This window comes from Callorhinus ursinus, unplaced genomic scaffold, assembly GCF_003265705.2.
Source record: "Callorhinus ursinus isolate GAN/ISIS: 27379988/994484 unplaced genomic scaffold, GSC_fseal_2.0 scaffold131, whole genome shotgun sequence".
Classification (NCBI taxonomy): domain Eukaryota; kingdom Metazoa; phylum Chordata; class Mammalia; order Carnivora; family Otariidae; genus Callorhinus; species Callorhinus ursinus.
Genome location: NW_027397193.1, coordinates 2,064 through 11,341, shown reverse-complemented (window position 1 = coordinate 11,341; position 9,278 = coordinate 2,064). Strand labels below are relative to the sequence as shown.

Genomic DNA, 9,278 nt, shown 5'->3' with positions numbered 1-9,278 from the left:
GGTATATATATATACACAATGGAATATTATGCAGCCACCAAAAAAATGAAATCTTGCCATTTGCAATCATGTGGATGGAAGCAGAGGGTATTAAGCTGAGTGAAATAAGTCAATCAGAGAAAGACAAATATCATATGATCTCATTGACATGTGGAATTTAAGAAACAAAATAGAGGAGCGATCATAGGGGAAGAGAGGAAAAAATAAAACAAGATGAAACCAGAGAGGGAGACAAACCATAAGAGACTCTTAATCATAGGAAACAAACTGAGGGTTGCTGGAGTGGAGGGGGGTGGAGGGTTGGGGCAACTGGGTGATGCACATTAAGGAAGGCAGGTGATGTAATGAGCACTGGCTATTATATAAGAGTGCTGAATCAGGGTGCCTGGGTGGCTCAGTTGGTTGGGCGACTGCCTTCGGCTCAGGTCATGATCCTGGAGTCCCAGGATCAAGTCCCGCATTGGGCTCCCTGCTCAGCGGGGAGTCTGCTTCTCCCTCTGACCCTCTTCCCTCTCGTGCTCTCTATTTCTCATTCTCTCCCTCTCAAATAAATAAATAAAATCTTTAAAAAAAAAAAAAGAGTGCTGAATCATAGGCCTGTACCTCTGAAACCAATAATACATGATACGTTAATTAATCAAATTTAAATAAGAGATATGTTAAAAAATAAAATAAAAGAGGCTATGGAAAAACAAAAAAACAAAAATAAAAAGCACAATACTATAAAACACTGGATACAATGCTTTGTAAGAAAAGGGTGTGGAGGAAAGATACAAATGTAGGGACCCAAAGGGCTATGTGCACCCCAATGTTTATAGCAGCAATGTCCACAATAGCCAAACTGTGGAAAGAGCCAAGATGTCCATCGACAGATGAATGGCTAAAGAAGATGTGGTATATATACACAATGGAATATTATGCAGCCATCAAAAGGAATGAGATCTTGCCATTTGCAACGACGTGGATGGAACTGGAGGGTATTATGCTGAGTGAAATAAGTCAATCAGAGAAAGACATGTATCATATTACCTCACTGATATGAGGAATTCTTAATCTCAGGAACAAACTGAGTGTTACTGGAGTGGTTGGGGGTGGGAGGGATGGGGTGGCTGGGTGATAGACATTGGGGAGGGTATGTGCTACGGTGAGCGCTGTGAATTGTGCAAGACTGTTGAATCACAGATCTGTACTTCTAAAACAAATAACGCAACATATTTTAAGAAAAAAGAAAAAGAAGAAGATAACAGGAGAGGAAGAAAAGGGGAGTATGTCAGAGGGGGAGACGAACCATGAGAGATGATGGACTCTGAAAAACAAACTGAGAGTTCTAGAGGGGAGGAGGGTAGGGGGATGCGTTAGCCTGGTGATGGGTATTGAGGAGGGCAAGTTCTGCATGGAGCACTGGGTGTTATGAACAAACAATGAATAATGGAACACTGCATCAAAAACTAATGATGTAATATATGGTGATTAACATAACAATAAAAAATTAAAAAAAAAAGAAAAGGGTGTGGAGGGATGCCTGGGTGGCTCAGTTGGTTAAGAGTCTGCCTTTGGCTCAGGTCATGATCCCAGGGGCCTGGGATCAAGTCCTGCATTGGGCTCCTTGCTCAGCGGGGAGCCTGCTTCTCTCTTGGCCTGCCGCTCCCCCTGCTTGTGTGCTCTCTCTCTCTCTCACTGAAAAATAAATAAATAAAATATTTAAAAAAAAGAAAAGAAAAGGGTCAAAGCTTTGGCCATTTATTATTATGCTTTTTTTTTGCTTATCCTTATAGTGGAGGAGGGTAAAGTCTTCCGATGCTTGTTCATTCAAGAAGAACCCTGTGCATCAGTGTCCAGATACACCTACATGATGCTGCCCTCCCATCCTTTAGGTAGATAACACATTCTCTGATGGAGGTAATGGGATGAACTTCATCACACAGGGTCAAGAACAGAAGATCCTGATCACTAGACCCCATGCAAGAGGGGTAAACAAATTGGAGGAAAACAAATACCAAGCATACATCCATCACCTACAGTTGTGTGTATCTTCATATACTTGAAACCCTACCACAGTCCTATGGAGACAGATGTTATTATTCCCAGATCTTCTGTCATATTTCCTTACCACCAAATTGGCCATCAGGAGCCTAGGGGATTGAATTTTCTCAGGAAGCTTTCATTATGGCATTCTTGAGCTCCTTATTCCTGAGGTTGAAAATGATCGGGCTGAGAAAGGGGGTGAAGACTGTATAGATGGTGGCCATCAGAGTGTTACTGTCTATAGAATGGGGACCCCAGGGCTTGAGGTAGATCATGGAGGCAAAACCATAGTGTACAATGACCACAGTGAGGTGGGACACACATGTGGAGAAGGTCTTGTGCCTGCTCTCAGCAGAGGGAATCCTCAGTATGGTGGCCACAAAGAAAACATAGGAGAGGACAATGAGGAATAAATGGCCCAGCAGAGCTGTGACACACACCATGATCACACCCAAGGTGACAGAGGATGTCTCCTCCCCGCAGGACAACTTTAGGAGGGAAAGCGCTTGGTAGGCAAAATGATGAATCACATTAGACCCACAGAAGGTGAGGTGAAAAACTATCAGGGTCACCATCATCCCCATGACTGAGACCAGCCCAGCGCCTGGACACAAGATGGCACAACCATGGGGACTCATGAGCACATTGTACCTCAGGGAGAGGCAGATGGCCACATAGCAGTCACTGCCCACGATCATGAACAGAAAGGGGTGCTATATGTTCTCACAGCACTATGCCCTCATTTATTCATTCATATGCCCTCATTATTCATTCATTCATTCATGTCAAGAAATGCTATTCAAGGCTTATTTTATATGGAAATATTCTAGGTGCTCGAATCCAGCAATGACCAATGGCTAAGGCTCTGCTCTGTCCTTTTCATGGTCCACTGAGGGAAGCTGTCATATAACCAAAGCTGACATCACAGAGTGGTCAGAGGTGTGTTGGGGACAGCCTAGGGATCTGCAGAAGCTAGGTGTGGGTCTCAGACCCAGCCTGGGATTTAGAGACTTTGAAATTGGTGATGTCTACAGGGAGACCTGAAGGGTGAGTAGGTATGATTCAGGTGAGGCAGAGAAGTGGAACAGGGATTTCCAGACAGAAGGGACAGCAAGTACAAAGACTCAGGGTGAAAGAAGCATAGTGCATTTGGGACAATGGTATGTTCAGTGCACAGGGAGAGTTGGAAGTTGCTAAGTGCAGTTCTGGAATTAAAGGCAGACAGGTGAGTAGGGCAAGAGCATGCAAGACCATGGTGTCCACTTGAGGAGTTTGTTCTAAGGGCAATGGGGACCCCTAAATGTTTTTTAAATACATAGAGGAAAGAGCTGTATTCCATTATGTGAACATATTCATGGATGTTTCCATTTGGGGCTTCCTGTGAGGGTGTTCTTATGACATCTAGTACATGTCCTCTGGTGGATTGATACTTATGTGTTCTGTTGGGTCTATAGTTAGGTGTGTAAAAATACTGACTCATAGGGAATACCTGTGTTCAACTTGAATAGATACTACCAAACAGTTTCCCAAACTGGTTGTACCAAGAGGTACATTTTAAGCACAAGCAGCATGGTCAGATTCCTGTTTGTAGAGAACCCCTCTGGTTGATGTGATGAAAGCAGCTGCTGAGGGCGGGTGGGATGGGCAGACCCAGGAAGAGATGGGGAGAAGTGCATGAGGTCAACCTGGATGGAGTGAAGTGGCAAACTGAGGTTGATTTCAGACATAGAACAGACAGTGTTGCTGATTGGACAAAGGGAGACAAAGTGAACTATTTCTACTTCTAACACTCAAGACACCAAATGTGTGAGTTCTTTCCACACCAATGACCAATTCTCCAACTACCCAGACACCACCTTGGTGTCCTATAATTCAATTCTGACACTTGATACCTGGAGATGCCAGTCACAAGTATTCACTGCTCAGGGTACCTGCACTTCTGTCTGACATGGCTACAAATGTGGGGGTTTCCACATTTCCCCCCTCTCAGTTTGGATACTTTAATAGGATGACTTACAGAAATCAGGAAAATGCAACACTTACTCTTCCCAGTTTATTATGAAAGAACAACTCAGGAACAGCCAAATAAAAGAGATGAATCCTTCAAGACATGGAGGAAGGAGTGAGGAACTTCCATGCATTCTCTGAACAGACCATCCTCCTAGCACCGCCATGTGTTCACCAGCTGGGAAAGTCTCTGAATCCCATTGTTTAGGGAGTCTTTATGGGGGTTTGATTAAACAGACATGATTGATTAAATCATTCATCCTTACTGAGCATCAATCTGTAGCTCCTCTCCCCTCCCTGGAGGTTCCAATTCTCTAATCACCCCTTGGAAGTTCTGGTGAGCAGCTCCCTTCCTAAAACTATATAGAAGTCCCCAGGCACCACTCATCTCATTAACATACAGAAGCCACTATTCTCACTCCTGAGACAGGGGCTTAGGGGCTGTGTCTCAGAAACTGGACAAAGACCAAATGTTTTATTAGAGCCCAAGGATGACATACTAAGGTAGATTCTCTGGCTGGATCACCATGACAACAGAGATAGGGTAAATCCACCAAGAGGAGAAGTGGGGTTATCCAGTTTGGTCAGAAGACTCTGAACACTTCTGATGACCAAGAGAAACCAGTCCCCAAGACCCAGCTCTAAATTATTCTTATTCTGGGAAGCCTTCCAGCTGCCTTGATCCCAGGGCAGAGCCCTGGATTCCCACTCTCAACTGCTCAGCTGCTCAGCTCCTGCCTTCCCTCTGACCCTGCCCTGACCCCAAGGACTTGAGGGCATCTACTCTTGCCCTGTCTCCCCCAAGACTGGGAGCTCCTAGTCCTCAGCAGGGACTGGGGCTCTCTGGGCAGAGAGAGAAGCAAGGAGCCTTGGTTGTGTTGGAGTGTTGGAGGAAGGAGTAGAGGCTGTAGGTCCCTAGAGGTGCTCTGATGATCCTCCTGGCCTCTCCAGACTCTGAGGGCAGCCTTGCAGGTTGGTGTCTCAAGGAAGCCCTGGGGAGCAGCCTGCTGGGAAGTTGCAGCAGGGATAAAGCACACAGCATTAGTTCCAGGCGCCCCGAGGTCTGGCCCCTCACTTGCCCCTGTGTGCCGCTGACAGCCTCAGGCAGGAGAGCTTCTTCTGCCCTCCCCTGCTGGCTGCTTCCTGGAAGTTGCAGCCCAGGTTGAGGGGGACCAGGAGGGACAGGGTAGGTGGCAATACTTGGACAGTTATGGGGAGCAAGACTGAGATGGGTGATGGGTACAGAGTCTGGGAGAAGGGTCATGAGAGAGGATCTTACTAATGCGTAGCTTGTGGGGGTTTTTTCAGGATGCCCATTCTGGGTCTTGGGTACTTTACCCACCTTAGTGCCCTTTGCAGCTTCTAAGTCAGTGGTTCTCCGCCCAGGATGATTCTGCCCCACAGGGGACATGTGCACATGTCTGGAAACAGTTTTGGTTGTCATGACTCAGGAAGGCTGGGGATGCTCCTGGCATCTGGTGGGACGAGGCCAGGGATGCCGTTGAACATAATAAAATGCAGAGGATAGCCACCACTGCTGAGAATGATACGGCCCCACATGCCAAGAGCGTAGAACATCAGAAACCTTGCTCCAGTGTGTATCTTGTCTGGGCTGTTGTGTCCTGACTTGGGTGACAGTGGTCTTTGCTATCCTGGAGAGTAGCCTTACGGGGAGGCAGAGTGGTGCGCTGGATGCACTCCTGTGATGTGTGACGTGGACTCCGCACCTGTGTGTGAGCCATCCTCCGTGAGACCAGAGTAGACAGAATTCTCTCCTGCACCTGTCAGAGAGACTGGGGAGCCCAGCCCAGAGAACTGCTGCCCCTCCACCCAGCAGGGGCAGGGAAGGCAGTGTATAACGGTGAGACAGGGGCGAGGTGAGAGGGTGGAGGTTGGACCAGCCACTCGTGGAACTGGGTTGTCAGGTTACCAGAGGCACCCAGGGTCCCCGTGAGGTCAGAGACCATGAGTTTAGAATGGGGCCAACTGGTCCCATGTGGTACAGATTGAGGACAGAAAGCAGCTTCGAGGGCAGAAAAGATGTCAAATTCAGTGATAACTACCCATATTAGGTAAACATGGGGCCCTTTCTGTGAATGCTCATGGGCCTTGTCCAGACGGTTCTCTGCTTACTCCCAGTTTTCATTTGGCGTGAGGAGGCTCAGAGCTGGAATTTTCTTTCTCAGAAACGCACAGCAAACGCTGGGACTTGAAGCCTGGCTCTGACGACGGCAACGGGTGTATGTTTCAGACAATGCTCTCTGGAAGCCAGAATGGAGTGGGAGCAGAGGAGGAGCCTGGGGCAGTGAGCAGTGTGGGGGAGGGAGATGGAGCCACAGAGATGGAGAGGAGCAGAATCCAGGGGCAGCCATTTTGTAGGCAGAGGTGATGCTGAGTGACGGGGCAGGAGGCACGGAAGGGGGCTGACACCGGTGTCTGGATTTCTGGGTGGAACAGCTGCGGGGCCACAAGACTATTTCCAGATCATCAGCACAGCCTTCCTCACTCCAGGAAGGTCCTTCGCTGTCCTGCCATTTCTGGCCTGCCATCCTATTGTGGGGGAATCCTTGGGAACAAGGCCCCAGGGAGACCGCAGGGTGTAATTATGGCTGGGCCCTGTCCCAGAGCCCAGGATTTCCAGAGCTCTGGGCAGCGAATGAGGCTCAAATCATTCATGAAAATATATTTTTGTTTTATTTTATGGCAGATGACAGGTGCAGAGGTTTGAGTCAATGATATTTCTGGTTCTCTGCTTTTGATAATCATTGGTTTTCACAACGTTCTTCTCTTATTTTGTTCATGTTCTCTTTCTGCCACCCTGTTTCCCTCCGGTTTCAACAACGATTCTAACACACTGAAGGTATGCTCTTCGATTTGTGTGTGCTCTTTTTTTTTTAAGATTTTATTATTTATTTATTCATGAGAGACGGAGAGAGAGAGGGAGAGAGAGATAGAGAAGCAGAGGGAGAAGCAGGCTCCCAAGGAGCAGGGAGCCCGATGTGGGACTCGATCCCAGGACCCTGGGATCCTGACCTGAGCCGAAGGCAGATGCTTAACCATCTGAGCCACCCAGGCGCCCATGTGTGTGCTCTTGTAGATAGGTATTATTTCTCTGTGCATATCTATGTTGTAAATTATCTTTCCTTTTGTAATTTCATAGAAAATTGCTCACTTTTAGATTTTATAGAAATGTTTTTAGTTTACAGAAAAAGGCATACACCCTCTCTCTTGCACACCATTTATTTTTTTTTTAATTTTTTAAATTTTATTATGTTGTGTTAGTCACCATACAATACATCATTAGTTTTTGATGTGGTAATCCATGAACCATTGTTTTCATATAACACCCAGTGCTCCCTGCAGTACGTGCCCTCCTTAATACCCATCACCGGGCTAACCAATCCCCCCTCCCCCCTCCCCTCTAAAACCCTGTTTGTTTCTCAGAGTCCATAGTCTCCCATGGTTCATTTCCCCCTCCGATTTCCCCCCTTCATTTTTCCCTTCCTTCTCCTAATGTCCTCCATGCTGTTCCTTATGTTCCACAAATAAGTGAAACCATATGATAATTGACTTCCTCTGCTTGACTTATTTCACTTAGCATAATCTCCTCCAGTCCCATCCATGTTGATGCAAAAGTTGGGTATTCGTCTTTTCTGATGGCTGAGTAATATGCCATTGTCTATATGGACCACATCTTCTCTATCCATTCATCTGCTGAAGGGCTTCTCGGCTCTTTCCACAGTTTGGCTATTGCAGACATTGCTGCTATGAACATTGGGGTGCATATGGCCATTCTTATCACTACATCTGTGTCTTTGGAGTAAATACCCAGGAGTGCAATTGCTGGGTCATAGGGTAGCTCTATTTTTAAATTTTTGAGGAAACTCCACACTGTTTTCCAAAGTGGCTGTACCAACTTGCATTCCCACCAACAGTGTAGGAGGGTTCCCCTTTCTCCACAACCTCTCCAACATTTGTTGTTTCTTTCCCTGTCCATTTTTGCCATTCTAACTGGTGTAAGGTGGTATCTCAATGTGGTTTTGATTTGAATTTCCCTGATGGCTAATGATGAGAACATTTTTTCATGTGTCTGTTAGTCATTTGTATGTCTTCTTCAGAGAAGTGTCTGTTCATGTCTTCTGCCCATTTTTTGACTTGATTATTTGTTTTTTGGGTGTTGAGTTTGAGAAGTTCTTTATAGATCTATTTTACCTCTTGTGTTAGTGTGGTGCATTTGTTCCAATTGATGAACCAATATGATACATTATTATTTTTAACACAGCCCACACGTTATGTTAGGGGTCACTGTCTGTGTTGCACATTCTGTGGGTTTGACAGATGTATAGTGACATGCATATATTGTTACAGCATCATCCAGAATAGTTTCAGGTGCTCTGTATTTCACATGTCCAAATGGAATTATGCTAGAGCATTCACCTGGTTTTTGCTTCATTCACTTAATAATATTTTATTAAATATCTTTTATTTTTAAATTCAATTAATTAACATATAATGTATTATGGTTTCATAGGTACAAGCCTGTGATTCATCAGTCTTATATAATACCCAGTGCTCATTACATCACATGCCCTCCTTAATGTCCATCACCCAGTTACCCCATTCTTGCACCCCCCTCCCCTCCGACAACCCTGTTTGTTTCTTATTATTAAGAGAGTGTCCTTTATGCTGTTGCATGTGCATCCAACTGCTGCCTGGGGTTCTAGTAGTTTCATCCAGCCCATGTGACCTATCCTCTTCGCACTTATGGACAAGCAACTTTTCCCATTCTTCACCACCAGCAATGTTACAAAACATCTCCTGACATGCTTTCCTATAAATACCTGTGAGCAATGGAGATAGATGCTCAGGAGTACATGTGCTGGTGCACAGAGCACAGGAACTCTTAATTTTCACCCTGTAGTTCTCACAGGCAGTGCACGAATATTGCTTTCTCCTCATACCTGATCAGCACTGGGCACTTTCTAATTTGGGGCACTGAATGGGTAGACACTGAATTTCCACTGCATTTCCCTTTCTTTCTTTCTGTCCTTCCCTCCCTCTTTTTTTTTCTTTTTAGCATGTTTTCATTTGCCTGTGCTACACCCTCTGTGAGTTCTCTGCTCACACCTTTGCTCATTTCTGTATTGAGCTTTCTACTTCTTGTAGATGGAAATAGTTTCTCCTTTATTCTACATCCTATTCCCTGGTCAGTTGTGGACACTTTCATCTCCCCTTAATTGAATCCA

At 45.7% G+C, this 9,278-nt stretch overlaps 1 pseudogene; it reads right to left on the bottom strand.

The window, feature by feature from the left end:
- Nucleotides 1–2,124: 2,124 nt before the first annotated feature.
- LOC112817635 (olfactory receptor 10H4-like) lies at nt 2,125–5,443 on the bottom strand (annotated as a pseudogene).
- Between the last annotated feature and the right edge of the window lie 3,835 nt (nt 5,444–9,278).